The following is a 16,041-nucleotide window of genomic DNA, read 5'->3' as shown; positions in this document are numbered from 1 at the left end:
GCCGCCGCAGCCGGGGTGGGACGGTGGTGGACGAGCCGCCGGCGGACAGCTGCTGTCCAGACGGGTCGCGCCGGACTGAAACAGCGGAGTGGCGAGCCGCCGGTGGACAGCTGCTGTCCAGACAAGTCGCTGCCGGAATGAAACAGCGGAGTGGCGTGCCACCGGTGGACAGCTGCTGTCCAGACGAGCCGCTGCCGGAGTGAAACAGCGGAGTCGTGAGCCGCCGGTGGACAGCTGCTGTCCAGAAGAGTCGCCGCCGGAGTGAAACAGCGGAGTGGCGAGCCGCCGGCGGACAGTTGCTGTCCAGACGAGTCGCCGCCAGAGTGAAACAGCGGAGTGGCGAGCCGCCGGTGGGCAGCTGCTGTCCAGACGAGTCGCCGCCGGAGTGAAACAGCGGTTTCACAATCTAGCACAGTGCGGACGTCCATCCAACCGTAAAGTCCGTTGTGTCCACAGAAGACGCCATTCTGGAATATTTGCGCACATGTGACAGAATGAAGTTTAGCCGAAGTGTAAATGTTTGGCTTAAACGCTCGGTCGGCGGTTTTTTCGTCGACACTCCTGATGCCTGACGAGCTCTGGCGGCCACCCAGCGCGACGACGTCCTATATTCTGCCTGTCGTGACTGCGTGCAACCTGACCAGCAGCCGAGTCACTTTGCGGGAAGTGATCGCGCGACATGTCTTTACTGAATTATATTCACGTTTTAAGTCAGACTTTGCTGGTTCCTGTCCCCACCTAACCGATGACAGACGTGCTAAACTTTCGTAAGCGAAGCAAAGTGCCATCCGGGGCGTTGGATGATGGAGCACGTGGGTGGTATCATGCAGGTTGTACCGAACCCCAACCAAGCAGAGCAATACGCACCTGGGAAAATAAATCGTATGAATGCATTGGAATGACATCTTTCAGATCCGTTTGCTCTAAACTTAATTAAGACAAAGGGGTTGACTGAATAAGTCGACTAGGGTCTTTTGGCCTGCACCAGCGTTGAACAGAATAAGGTCACACACTTTTCGCGGTTAGCATGATTTGAAAATTGACATGCTGTTGGATTAGTTAGGCGACGATGGCCTTCTGGAGGCTAAGAACCATTCATTTGTCTTGAATTAGGTGTCTTGTGATGCATGTTATGGTTTATGGTACCAAAACTAGCATCGAAAAAAGCAAGTGATTCATGCGAAAATTGGCAACAGGAAGCTGGATCTCTCTCTATCTCAGTTTAGGCGCAAACGTGTTGTGTTTTGGTGTTGTTTCCGAAACAGGCGTCATTGTCCACTTGCCAGTCGAATGCTGGCACTCTTATTTAAAAAAATAAAATGTTTACCTACATCACGAAGTGGATCGTCAAGCCAAATCTGCTCTGTTTATCAATATCTGACATGATCTGACAATGTCATTCAAATGACCAAGGCTTTACTCGCGCCTTATATCGTGTTAACCGACGTCGCCTCGCCATACGTGTGGTGCATGTCCGCAGCTGGGAAACCACAGACTAAGCTTCGACGCCCGGCTGACTGGTGCGGACTGGCCGCCGGTGTTTACAACAGACGACGTAGCGCTGCAGAGCACGTGTCCTATCCACCAGCCGACCACCGCTTTGGACGAACTGGCCGTGCTCGGAGGATACGCTTGTGTGATCGTCGCCTACCGGTTGTCGCGGGCTCCCTGTGCGTCATGGCCGCTCGACGCGTCCCGCCCCGGTGGCGGACGGCGCGGCGGGCTGAGCCGACAGGTCCGCTCCCACTAGTCCTGATCACCCATTACCACGCCTCCAAGGCGCACATCACAAGCTACACCAGAGGTCGAGACGTGATAGGTCTGTATCTCTCCGCCCAAAATCGGTCGCTATGATTTTCAAAAAAGGCAACGATATACATAGTCATATTTTATTGTTTATTTATTTATTTTTTAATATTCTTTTCAGTTCGATGGCTACAACATTTCCTTTATTTCGTCGTCCAAATTTCTAAGTATTGTTCTTGACTCCAGATTTTCGATGTTCAAACGCGACGAGCATGTGCGCACACATATAGCCAAAGCTGACTGCAGGAGGCGGTGGAATTTGTTGCGCGTGTGATTTGGCGAATGCAAACATTGCTCCAACACCTCGGCGAGCCGCTTGCTGTAGCTCGAGTGTCGGCTTATCGAAAGTCACGTGCCTGTCCTAGTTCTGCTTGTGCGTGTCGAGATGATTCCTGTCCACGATGCCGACGAACCAAACATACCGACGGGGTGCGCTGTCCCGCCGCGGATGCACCGAGGTACGCGCGTGGCACTACCGGTCGCTTCGCGGCACTGTGCACCGCTCAGCCGCTCGCTCGCGGCGCCCGAGGCGAAGGTCGTCAGAGCGCTACGTCACGTGACCGCGCGGCCGGCGACCGGCCCGCTCGGCCGGAGTGAGTCGAGGTCATGCCGCAGGCGAGGCGCGGGGCGTGGTGCGGCGCCAGCGAGCGCAGCCGGGGAATGATCGATGATACGGCGAATCATTGCTGACGTCCACGTGGACCGGCTGGCCGCGCGGCCCACGCTGCGGGTGGATGTGACGCTCACCCACTAAGCTGCATCCGCGGCCGTGTTGTACACGCCAGATCCCGGAGCGGAGACTGCGGTGAAGGCCGCTGACATGGCTACATCCGTGGGCTTCAGGGCGTGCTGGATGAGCCCCGCGAGTGACAAGATTAGATAATCGTTCACTGTACGCACGCCCCTGACCTACATGGGTCAGTTCAGCGCCACGTTCACTCAGGGTGACCGTGGGGCTATCACGCCGTCTTCGGGTTAGGACAGGTCGCTGGGTTCCTGCTAAGCAGGTATGACGCCGTGCATCTACGGACTCCTGCTTAACTGGTGTGACGCCGTGGGTGTATGGATTCTGCCTGCCGAATTTCCGGCCCTCATCCCTACCAGGTTCGCGCGGTGCCTGTCCGATTACAGACCATGTACGCCCAGACCGAAGAAGCGACCGCCAGACCCGGCCGCAGTCGGCCGGCCGCCCACTACCGCCACCTGTCAGTCGACAACCAGCGCCGTCTGCCGGCTGGACCCTGTAGCCACCGCTGCCTGCACGCTGTTCCCCGCAGCGCGCAGAGAGCGACCCGGGTGGCCCGGGAGCGCTGGGTGCCGTTCGGAGCTTCGGGGCATGGCGAAGCACGCGGTCCGGAAGCCTCCAAGCCACCGTCCCTGGAGCAAGCACCCAGTGCCCTGCTTGCATGGGAATATGCCTACCACCCCCTAAAGGCCGGTATCGGAGGCCGCACAGGAAGCCGCCCCGATACAGCATTTTCGAGATGCATTCGATAGCAACGAGACGCTCAGCATGATAATCGGCGGCCCCACGGTAAATGAGGTGGCAGGTAACGCAGTTTCCACAGCTCTCAATGCCGCAAGGACCTTCTCGTATTGCTCAAGAGCAGATATCAAGACCCAGCTCGACGACGTGACGGCCGGAGGTGTCATCGCCTCGGTAGACCACCCAACAGAGTGGTGTAATCCCTTGGTGCCAATGGGGAAACGTCAGCGAAGAGCCAGCCTGGTCGTGGACATGACAGCCATCAACAGGTTTGTGGAGAGGCCCTGCTTACCCCATCAGACCGATCCAGGACGCAGCCGCGTTCATCGACGGAGACGCCGCGGTGGCCCACCACCCTGGACGCCGCCATTGGATACTTGCAGGCCTCGATCGTGGAGGAGTTGCAGGATCTCACCGTTTTCATCACTCCGTAGGGTTGCGTCAACTTCCATAGGGCCCTGATGGGTGTCATCTCGTCAGGAGACAGGTACGGCCGGCGCTGTGGCGCGGCTCTAGGCGACATCTCGAGGACGACCACGATCGTAGACGACCTGCTGGTGCACGACGCGACCCACCGCACCCAGCTCTCTCACGAAGTCACCGTCCTCAGACGCTGCCGGGAGAGATGCACCACGATGGATCCGCGAAGGTTCCAGCTCACTCTGCAGTCGCTGGACTACTGCGGCTGTCGGATCTTGGATCAGGGCTACACGACCACCGAAAGCAAGCCTCAAGCGATCTCAGAGCTCCCCCATCCAGAGAGCTTAACTGACCTGTGGTCGTTCTTGGGAACTCTCCGATCAGCTGGATGACTTCTCAGCGGACACCGCCATCTCAGCCCAACCTGCCCCAGACCTGCTGAAGCAACGCACTGTCTGGAGGTGGACCGCGCAGCACGAGGAGGTGTTTCAGCACAGTAAAGACACGCTTGAATGACGCCGCTCGTTCCGGCGTTTTTTTTTCTCGTTTTTTTGCCCGCGGCTGCCCAACACGCTCTAGATGGACTCTGCGCGAACCCAACGCCTGGGTTTTGTCCTGTAGCAGCGCCATGGAGATACGTGAAAGCTGCTCCATAGCGGCTCCCGCTTCCTTGCTGACACCAAGTCACGTCATGCAATGGTGGAGCTGGAGTGCTTGGCCCTCTTGTGTGCCCTCCGCAAATGTTACATTTTTTGGCCGGCCTGCCGCAGGTCGACATCGTCGTCGACCACCGGCCGCTTGTCCCGATCCGGAATTCAAAGAGGCTGTCTGAGATCGACAACCCTCGTCTCCAGCGGATGCGGGAGATGTCGAACTGCATTTCACAGCCGAGCGGCGGAGGGGCACCTCGCACTGCATCCCAGATGCCCTGTCGCGCTCTCCCGTCAGTGACTGGCGTCGGGAGGAGAGGTCGCGGAGGTGACGGACGCACCGCGCGACGCCGTACTTGCTGCTCCAAGCGCGACCTCTGCAGATGGCGCTCGGATCGCGCCGCTTTGAGACCGGACTCTGGACTCAGTTCGAGCTACCACCGCCTGAAATCCCTTGTTCCGAGCCGTCTGTGACGTCACCATTGCGGGATTCCCCGAGCAATAACACGAAGAAGAGCCAGCTCTTCGGCCCCTCTGGCGAGTCCGTGCTATGCTGGGCGTTGCCGACGTTCTCATCGTCCAGGGAGCGCGGCTCGTGACTCCGACCAGTCTATGCCGCGACGTCCTCGTTCGTCTCACGGCACCCGCCAGGAAATGGAGAGGACCAGGCGCCGCACACGACTCTTTATGTACCGACCGGGGATCGGCCGAAACATCCGCGACATCATCTCATCGTGTCAGAGCTGCAGACAGCTCGCCGCAAGCCGCAGCAACGGGCCGCTGTGGCAGTGGGCAACCTCCCGCACCGCGTCTTCTATTCTGTGTCGTCAGACTATTTTTATTTCGTCGGCCGGACGTTCCTCGTATACGTGGACAGGCTGTCGGCTGGCCGCATGTGACGGTCTCAACTCGGACGGCCTCAGCAGACCACCTGGTGGAGCCGCTGCGACAGCTGCTCCCCCAGACAGGCGTGTCCGTCGTACTGCGGACGGGTGGCGGACCGCAGATCACCTCCTCCACGCTCCGACCGTTCCTAGACCGGCCGGGAGTGCGCCACCAGGTGTCGTCGCCGTGGTACCACAGGTCCAACGGACACGCTCAGGCCGCCGTGAGAATGGTGATGAGAATCATCATCGCCGCGTCGGCGAGTGGACAGCTGAAGGGCAATAATCTCGACCGGGGCATGCTGAAGCTGCACAACACGCCAGCCACTGGGCTGCGGCAGGTCACCGGCCCAGACCCTGCTCGGCCGCCGACTGCGGTCAGGCCTGCCGCCCCACCACCGGGCATACGCGCCCGAGCAACAGCGTGCCGCTGGTGAGAGCGACGCCAGTCTACGTGAAGACGTACGACACCGTCACGACAACTCGGCGCGCCCACTCTCGGCACTGTGCGTTGTCTGCCGCGCCGATGTCCAGACCTCGGGGACCGGCCGCTGGGACTGCACCAGTCACATCGTCGGCCGGGACAGCGACCGACTTAATTAGTGAAGCTGCCAAGCGCCGTATTTACTGGCGGAACAGGAGGTTCCTGAAACCACGCCGCCCGGTGCCGGCTAGCGGCGTGGGGCCGCGGCCGCCTGTTGCTCCCGGCGCGGCCCAGGGACCGCCCGCCAGATAGCGGCGCCCGCGGCCCAGCTCCGTCACAGCAGTCGCCGTTGTCGCATGCTGCGGCGGCTGCAAGCTCGCTGCGAGCACATATGGGTAATAGTGTGCGTACGCAGCGTTTGGCGGGGTTGCCGAATTGCAAGGTGACGCACTTTATCTAAACAATGCAAACCACACAAACAATGCAAACCACACAAACAATGCAAACCACACACACTTCTTTGTGTCGCGGACTACCTGGATCAGAATCTCTTGCACTTCACAAACTCAAATATACGGAAAACAGTGCTTCTCGCGGTGGCCCTGCGTTGGGTACTAAGTCATGCTATTTACCTGCATGGGGATACAGAAGGTGAGGCAGTATAAATAGTCTTATTCCTCGCAGAATTAGCAAAAGAATGGAGAAATGGATGTGATATTTCCGCTGCATGCCCTTATCCATACGAATATCAGTAATTGACCCAAAATTACTAGCTCATTGTATTAAATTTTCAGGTTATTGCTCTAAACAGGGAGCCACAGTTTTAACAAGTCATCAATATTCATGGGATTAAACAAGAGAAATTGCGAGCCATTTGTATGGTACATTGTGCACCTATCTATGAATTAAACTGTGCGAAAAATGCGTGTCCATGCAACCGATTTAAGTTAACAGGCACTAGATATGACGCGTCATTTATACACGCAAGCGATTTCAAGGGAAGTAATTTTATATGCAAAGTGCATCCAAACGAATTCAAGTTAACAGGCATCAAACATGATACATCATTTACTCATGCAAGTGATTACAATGAAGTCATTTCGAATAAACAGACATCATGCATCGCTCATACATGCAAGCAATTTAAAGTAAGCAGACATCGCGCATCTCGCGTCAGGCATCAATCATACGTGAAAACGAGTTTAAGCAAGCACGCATCACACATCAAAGTGCTTATCACATCTGCATGATCGGTTATGATAGTTCTTGTCCGTTAGGTTCTGGACACCAACTCCTTATAAAAATAGATTCTTTGTATTTTCCTGTTTGGATGGTCCTGTGATATGTAGACGACTTTAAGCTATAAAAAGGTAAATAATCCGTTCCCCGCTGGATTTCAGCCTGAGCGCAGTTTGTCAAAAAAAGATGGGAGAAAGGGATGTTTGCTGTTTTACTGTCAGCATCTCGCAGGTATTTATTATATTTCAAACAAATCGGACGCATGGACTTCTTGACATAAGCCCACGTTTTTTACACACTTTACACTTAATTTCGTAAACCACGTTTTCTTGCATGCAAACCCCTTAAAATTCAGCCTTGCATGAATGACATCTTTTGCCCCCCCCCCTCGGACACTTGTGATTCGAGATAGAAGATTTCACCAGATACTTTTTAGCTTGTTGTCACTCTTCCCAGCTATTCGTATGCATAGGTTTGATTTTCCAATTATATGTTTGATTTTCCGAGGCAAGTGTTCATCTATGCCCGTTTCCTAACACCCATCTCCCACGTGGTCTAGATTTGTTTACATCTTCCAACATTCTACCTAAAAGTCGTGGAGCATATCCTTTGCACAAAGTCCATATTTTGTTTATACTCTCTCACTACTTGATGGGTTATTTAGAGTCCTTTTTAACATGTTACGCATCACGTTGTGCTTAGTGGAAGCTGGATGCGCAGGTCCGTGGTGCAGAATTATACCGGAGTCGGTCGGCTTTATAAAAAGCTCCGTTTCTAACGTTAGACGGTTGCTTCCCTTGTCTAACGTCACTTGTGTATCCAAATATGAGATCTCCTTTCCGTCCCCTGTATGCTCCATTGTAAAGGTGAATTGGAATGCTGATTTCTCTTGAACTCTAAAAATTCTTCAAGCGCTGCTTTCTGTGCGACCATACTCCAGCATAATCATCGATGTAGCTAGCTGGACGGTTGGCTCTAATGGTTTGGCGGTCATGGCCTTCGTTTCAACTAGGTCCCAAAAAATTATAGGCAGATGAGGAGCGCAAGGGTTTCCCATTGCTGTCCCCAATTCCTGTTGATAACAGTCATCTCCGAACGAGAAAACATTGTTCTGGATATCTGCTGTCTTTCAAACACTGTTCTAAAGGACCACAGATATCCTCTTTTGGTAGACGGCTAGCATCAATTTCAAGCAAATATTCATCTTCCTCGGCTTTCACTGCAGCAATAGAGTCATTGAATTGTATATCGCCATAAATTGGCATCTACACTAAAGAAAATACTTCTCATTGGCAGCTCATCCGCTTGGGAATGATTTGAGTCCTCTTAAAAAGTATCTAGTGTCCCAAGAATAGATGAGAACGAACCTCAAGACTCGGTTGGAAGTCTTTTCTAAAAGATACGACATTTTATGTGGCCATCGCACGCAGGCACGATGGCCATGGGGCTATTGCGCGTAGGTATGAGGGGCCTAAGGCGCTGACTGTGATTTTGGTTTTTTTGAGTTGTGATTTCCATTAAGTGCTTACGTACTATGTGGGTAGTTAAGCTACTGAAATGATACCTGTATGTGTTAACCAGATCCTTCGCCCACTGCCTTTCCCCAGCCTAACCACTGGCCAATGTTCAATCGCATACTGTACCCATATCATCTGTGACCAGCATTGTAGCCGCCAAGAGTAGGTATAGTGCGAAAATGATGGCATGATGGATTGCACGACAGGGCCATTCGGCGAGCGGTCAGTCCAGCTCGTCGCGTCACCACTCCTTCGCTCCACACCATGTCCGCACCATGGAGATCCTCGTGCGTCGACTCCTGGCGCACAATGATCACCAGATGGCCTGATGTCGTTACAGGCAGATCCCCATGCTGCGCACGCGCGTGGAGGAGCGCGACGACGGGCCGTACCTGGTGGCCGGCGCCTGCCCGAGCGTGCAGCTGACGGTGCTGCCGCCTGGTGGCGACTGGCTGGACCAGCACCACTGTTTGCTGCAACAGACCAAGATCGATCCGCGCACGGGGCCGCTGTGGCGTGCGTGCCTGCTGCACGACCCGGCAAACATCGCTCCGCCGGTAGCGTCATCTCACCGGGCAGTGCTATATCTCTCTTTGTGTCACACGATAACAGATGGCCTTAGTAACGCTAAGTTGTGTGGCAAGCTTCTTGAGAATCTGGACTGTCTGTTGCGAGGCCTCGGCATAGCTGACGGTGAGCCGGCACCGGTGTATCCCAGTGTGGAGGAGCTGCTCCAGAGCCAGGTGTCTGTCTGGAGCTGGTCCTTCGTCTGGAACATGGCCTGGGATCTGCTCTCGCGGCTGATCGAACCAACCAAGTCCCAGCTGCTGGACAAGTTCGTCAAACCATTCGATCCCAGTCAGCCGGCCGGCACGTACTCCACGGCCACGGTGGCCGTCACGGTGCCGGCGCCGGAGGTGGCGCGGCTGCGCGCGCTGTGTCGCGCCCACGGCGTCTCGCTGAACGCCGCGCTTTCTGCAGCCGTGTCGTTCGCCGGCGCACGCCTGTCGGGCGTCGGCGGCGATCAGTCTGCCCACCTTCCCACCGTCTGGCTGGTAAACGCCCGGCGCTACCTGCCCTCCACCGACTGGATGTTCCTCTCGACGGTGGCCGGCGTGCGGCTGGACGTGCGCGTGGAGCACGCGGACGTCGCCGAGTTCTGGAGCGTGGCCGAGGCGCTTGGCCGCGAGCTGCGCTGGAAGCTCAACGCCCGTGAGCCGCTGCTGCGCATGCGCACGGCCGCCTGGCGAGCGCAGCCCGAGCGCGGCGGCCTGGGTGGCGCCGAGCTCTCCGGCTGCCTGTACAGCGTCAATAACCTGGGCTCGCTGGAGCGGGTGCTGCCGCGCACGACGGCCGTGCGCGCCGTGGAGTTACACCGTTCGGTGAGGGCGCCACCGGCGCTGGCCGACACCTTCGGCAGCCACTGCTTCCAGACGGTGGCCGGCCAACTATGTTACGACCTCAACTATGTGCGCGGCCGCGTGGCGGAGGCGGATGCGGCGCACTTCTCCCGGCTGGTGGTCGAGGTGCTGGCCGAAGTGGCCGCGCCCAGCGACACCGAGACGGACGCTGAGTGAAACACGCTTTTGGGCTACTCGGCGAGGGGCTTATAGAGGAGTGGGAGCTGGGGACACAGAGTGAGACTCAGATAGTGGCAGAGGATGAGGTTCGGAACACAGATCGAGGCTGAAGGGGAGGGAGGGCGGGGCCCACAAAGAGAGGCGCGAGTGAGACATTGGGTGAGGCACGGAGTGTAAGGGTGAGGCTCGGAGTGCGCAGAGTGAGGGTTTGGGAACGGCACAGAGTGAGGTTTGAGAAGAACACAAAATGCGGCTTGGGTGGGGCACGGAGCGGGGCTCGGGAGGGACAAAATGGGGCTTGAGGAGGGCACAGAGGGGGATTGAGAAGGACACAGAAAGGGGTGTGAGAGGGGCATGGAGTGAGGTTTGAGAGGGGCACAAAGCCGGGCTCGAGATAGATACAGAGTGGAGCTTTAGAGGAACATAGAGATTGGGCTCGAGGGGAATACAGAATGGAGACTGAGGTGGACACAGATTAGAGCTTGAGAGGGGCACACAGTGAGGTTGAGGGAGACACTGATTGTGGCTAAAGAAGGACATAGAGTGGGTCCTAAGAGGGACAAAGAGTGGGGCATCGGAGGGGTGCAGAGGAATCCTCGGTTGGGATGCGGAGTGAAGCCCCGGGCATGGAGTGTGGTTTGGGAGGAACACAGAGCGAAGCTGACTGACACGCAGTGAGCTCCAGAAGGGACACGGAGTAAGGCTCTGACCATAGGGAGACGATCAGAAGGTTCGCTGAGGGCGTCACTCATTTAGGGGAGGGAGCATGTGTACGTCCGTGCCAACTCACAAGGCCGGTGATGAGTGGGCAGCGGAAATCCGTCGAGGCCGGGCGAGAGCCTGCTGAGCCTTATGTAAAGCCCAAACTCAGCTTAGGGCTTTAGATATCGGAATCACAGCTGTCCAGTGAGAAGACACCATGCATGGTGACAGTGGTCGGAGGGTTTCGGGCCCGCGTATCAGGTATCACGTCGCACGTGATATGTGGGCCGCACGCGCGCGTCAACAGTTTGAGCCCTGCCCCCAGTCAGGGTGTTGGGGCGGATATGGAATGGTTCGCACCTGTGCTTAGTGTAGAGTATCTGTGCCGTGCTTCGTGAGCAGAGCTCATTATCTATATTTAGGGGGAGGGGGGAGACGATCTCTGCCGTCACCCTGGGGTTCTTACTGTCGGAGATCTGTATGGTGTTTTACAGCTTATCTCCACTTTCCCCATACTGTTTGTTTGCTGCGCGGGCTTGGTTTAAAGCATAGTTAACTTTCAGATGTGGCAGAGACAAACAGTGAGTTACTGAGTTGTCTGTGTATAGCAAGCTATTGACACTACCTGTGTGACATCAATGCAATGATCAGCACGGCGTTCAGGGAGTCCAGGTGAAGAAAACACTTGGCCAAGCTGACGCTATGTGTGCACTTGCGCATAATACCGGACGTAGCAAGAATCTAATACAAAAATAACACAAATTGCACGCCTATTTTTGTCGGTTAAGGTGAAATCAGTGGCTTTAAAATATTGAGGTGAGCACAAGTTGGAGATGAATCAACCTTTCCGCACCAAATCGTCGAAATTAGTCTACCCTGATGCAAACATGAATATCAACAGGCAGCCAGAACAACTGCGCAGCAGTCATCGCAAGTCTTTTCGTCGCCTTTCGCCGCCTTATTATTATTGAGTTGCATGTTTGATGCGTGTTTTTAAGCTGACAGAACGACAGTGATCTCCCATGCTCGTGTGGAAAGAATCCACTAAATCGGAATTGATTCCGCAATAGAGTGGTATTTTGAGTCTGAATCGGAGTCCATCACGGCGTGCTGATTTGCTCGGAGTTAAATTAGGAGTCAGCCAAATGCTTTGCACCGGAGTCAGAATTAATTTTTCTTGAGCGGGACCCACGCCTGTCTTGTGATTTTTCTTGAGCGGGAACACGCGCCTGTCTTTTGATAGACGTCCATTCGCCACGCCGCGAGCAACTGTCTCGTTAAAACGCCCGGGAGATCACTTGGTCACTTCTTCAGCTATCTGTTCACGGTACATTTTTATAGCGATTTGTAATGGCCGAACAGCGTCGTTGTGCAGCATAAACATGTGTTCCCGGCCCCAACTTCTTCCACCTTGCCATGTGATACTTGAAGAGGCAGGCGCGGGTTCGGTTAATTCGTTTCCAGACCTGACTGTTATCCATGCTCACAATGTCTGATACTGCGGCGTGATGCTTTGTTCGGCACCTACAGGTGCACGCCCGTGTATTGTTCGTGGTTTAACTTACGTACCCGCTACATTAACCCTGCCTTGACTCGCCGTTTTTCATAGCGCGGACTGATGGATGGGGCGACGTGTCTGATCACGCTGGTATTTCCAGACCGATGAAGATCGCGCTTAACCGAAAACATCGGTGGAACGAGATCTCACGATTGGTGCCAGTTCATATGTCTTAGATCAATATTTGACCCAATTGCATCAGATCACAGGTCAGATTTTGCATTTTTCTATCCACGCATTTGTTAGTAATGTGACCAGTCACCCGTGCAACGCCCCAGCTGTGGTTTGTTTCGCTGGATACGCTTACTCAAGAGCGCTGAGACCATGCGTTGTTGCCAATATACCCAAAAAGGCTGCATAAAGCTCGAAGCGACCAGAGCCAAAGGTAATCATGACTACTGGTTAGGGTCGCGAGGTCATCAAAGAAATAAAACTGGGAACTGGGCCGTGTTTTCGCCGTTCCCGCTTCCGCAAGCCACAGCTCCCGCATGAAACCCGTCTACCTCTGTCCGCTTCAATTCGTCAGACACCATCTCTCATTACCTACAAATGAGCAGATTTTCGAATCAATCGTATTAGTGTGTGAGCTATAAGCTGCGCATAACCCCGGCCGCAGAATTGTCCGCCGAAGCCAGGGAGCTGTTCCACCAGGCTGCTCCGCTCCGTGTATGCAAATGATCCATACACGGTGTGCACCGTATGACCTTATTCATGTAGTCGCCCGAAATACATGTTGAGAGACAACGTTCGTTGGATGGGGGTCGTTGAAAGACACTCCCGGTCATGCGTATGAGTTTATTTCCATCGACGGTAAGGACCAACACGCGCGGCGTAGTTTTGCTGAGCGTTGTTTTCAAACCACACCACGCTTGAACAAATCCTTTACACACGTCTAACAACGATGTAACGAAAGGCAAACTGCGTGCTCGTGATTAATGCACATTGTTCCGCGGCTGGTCTTTGGACTTTGTTCGCACCATGGCAGCGATGACAGGATTCATACACACATTATTTACATCAAAGTCGGGTGATGACATACGTACACAAAATGTTTGAAGTCAGAACTGGAGAAATAGTAACTAAGCGGGTCAGACTGTAAATACACAAGGCAGGCAAAACAAAACCGAAAGACATCGCTCGATTCGCATTGTTCTGCTCTACCATCAGACCGGAGGACCTCACGCAGCATGTAACGAGTGGCTTGTGCATTGCACTGACATGTTCGACACACATATACACACACGCTCGCGCACGCACGTACGCGCACACGTACGCGCGCACGTACGCGCGCACGCACGCACGCAAGAGCATATTCGGTATCGCTAGCGATACACAAAGGTACGTAGTGAGTGCAAACGCACGACCGTCCTCTTTGGGACGAGCGGAATGTATCGGGCCCTGTGGCTCATCGCAAGCAGCTGGCGAACGTGGTACACCTCTGCCAGCATTTGCCGGTTCGGGTGTAATAACTGCTGCAGGCACTACGGCACTGTGACTCGATGAACTCATTTCGAAGGCCTCGTGGAATGCTGCCTACCGGCGTTCCGCCGGACGCCCTCAAACACCCAGAAATCCCAAGACGAATATTGTAAATGAAGCTATAAGTGCTACGGCACAACCACCGACCCACGCTCAAGTCAAATAATATGCCAGCCCGAAGCGGGGAGTGACAGTTGACTGCTGTGACCCGCGAACGCCACATGCGTCCTGCCTACACACATTTGTATGGGACACCGGCGTACATCATGGCCGGTCTCTTCCATCCTTAGCCCGATGCAGACGCCTCCGAGGCCCAATCCAGGGCTATCGCTCGCAGTGCGTCGCGACAAAGAGCAGCCAGCACGCCGAGATCGCGCCACAGCGGCATGACTCTGAGATCAGGTCGCGACCCGCCCCGCTAAAGGGGCGCGAGCTGCCGCGCGGCCGCCCGTGCACCTATGGAATGTGTGCAGAAGACGGGCCCAACGTGGGCCCGTTTGCGAGACAACTGGTCTCTTGAGACAAGAGCCTGCGTCGCTGAAAGGTGCTTTTGAGCACGGCCGTGAGCTTCAAGGTGGATTACACCGATCCCTGCCCGGCGGTCACAAATCAAGCGAATCTGTGTGAGGAGCGGCGTGACCACGTGCGCCGAATGTGAGGCAGAAGTGAGCAAGTGCCGCGCCGTCCGGGTGAAGGCTGAACGACGGAATGCTGGTGACGGCGTGTCGCACAGAATACTTCTCCAAAGCGGACAGTTACCGAGTGGGGCCCAGGCGATAGAAGACGGCCTTAATTAGCTCACGACGACATTTTATGTGTGCACGAGAGCTCACTTCTTGTGTTATTAGATTCGCGAAGCATAAGATGAAGATAAACGGTCACCAAACGACACTTGTGCGAGGCACTATTGATACAAATGCTTACATGTATTTACATCTGCCCATGAAAGGGACCAAAACCTATCAAACATCGGGTTTTGGACGACCTGCGCATCGATAACCCCGCGCCAACAATGTCATGGATGCCCAAGCTGGTTTGGGATGAAACAAAAAATAACGGGGGTTTTCAATTTGTGCCTTTTCTGTGCGCGAGATCCTGTCAAAGTGAAGCAAGAGTGGCACCATAGCTCACTCGTGTTGATGTCCATGGTATAACATGTGTGGTGCAGTCAGAGAAAAATTGAAAAGCATCATAAAAGTCAAAAACTTATCCACGACTGATCGTCTGTTTGAGGCAAGCAAAACAGCAGTCCCAGCTCAACTCACCATCAGTTATCTCACTGCATTCATCATCAAACTAGACTTTTGGGATCATATTGTCCCTTTAATTTCCACCCTTGCACAACAATCCCCAGCCAGCAGTAAAGCTGCACTTGTCCGAAAGCACGGGTCAGTGCCAGTGGATCCCAGAAATCCCTGAAAAGGGGAGCTTGAAGCCATGGACCACAGAATGGCCAAGCCGGATGTCCCGCCCAGTCCCGGTTCCGCTCTCGAATCGGACGGCAATGTCCCAGGCCGCTAGTTGTGCAAATCGTTCCGCAATGACAATCTGCACGCCAGCTCATACGCGCTCCGTGATGAAACGTGCAGCGGCATTCGGGAACACACCACCCACACCCACCCACACCCACACCCACACACGCACACGCACACGCACACGCACACGCACACGCACACGCACACCCGCACACACACGCAGCATGCAGCGTGAGTCGTGCACATTTTCGTGTTCGACACACACATTCCACACACGCGCCCACGCACGCGCACACGCATGCACGCACACACGCACGCACGCATGCTCGTACTCGCGCGCGCACGCACGCACGTCCGGAAGCGGCTAGACGCCGCTGCTCCGGCCGTCGTCGGTGCTCTCGTCATTGCCATCGGTCACGCCGTTCTGTTCGGGAGCGCTCTGTTCACCGTGGGTAGAAACGGCGATCATGTAACCGTCAACTTCGGCCGACTTCTCCTTCTGACCGGTGCTGCCCCGGCCTCCGACAGCGTTCGCAGCTCCTGGCCAGCGTTGCCCAGACTACCAATGGTCGGCTCCGTCTGACTGGAGCTGCCCTGACCAGGTTCAGGAGCTGGCTCCGCAAGATCGGTGCTGCCCTGATCTCGGCCAGCGTCCGGATTATGACCAGCGCCATCCAGTTCATCACCAGAGGTCGCTTCCGCCCGACAGGCGCCACCCTGACCGCCGTTGAAGGCCGACCCCACCTGACCAGCGCCACCCAGGGCGCCACCGGCGGTCGGTTCCACCTGAGGGCCGCCGCCCTGGCCGCCGGCAGCGGTGG

Source organism: Pollicipes pollicipes, unplaced genomic scaffold (assembly GCF_011947565.3).
Source record: "Pollicipes pollicipes isolate AB1234 unplaced genomic scaffold, Ppol_2.1 Scaffold_6138;HRSCAF=7277_pilon_pilon_pilon, whole genome shotgun sequence".
NCBI lineage: Eukaryota > Metazoa > Arthropoda > Thecostraca > Pollicipedomorpha > Pollicipedidae > Pollicipes > Pollicipes pollicipes.
Note: the sequence above shows the minus strand (reverse complement) of the source record.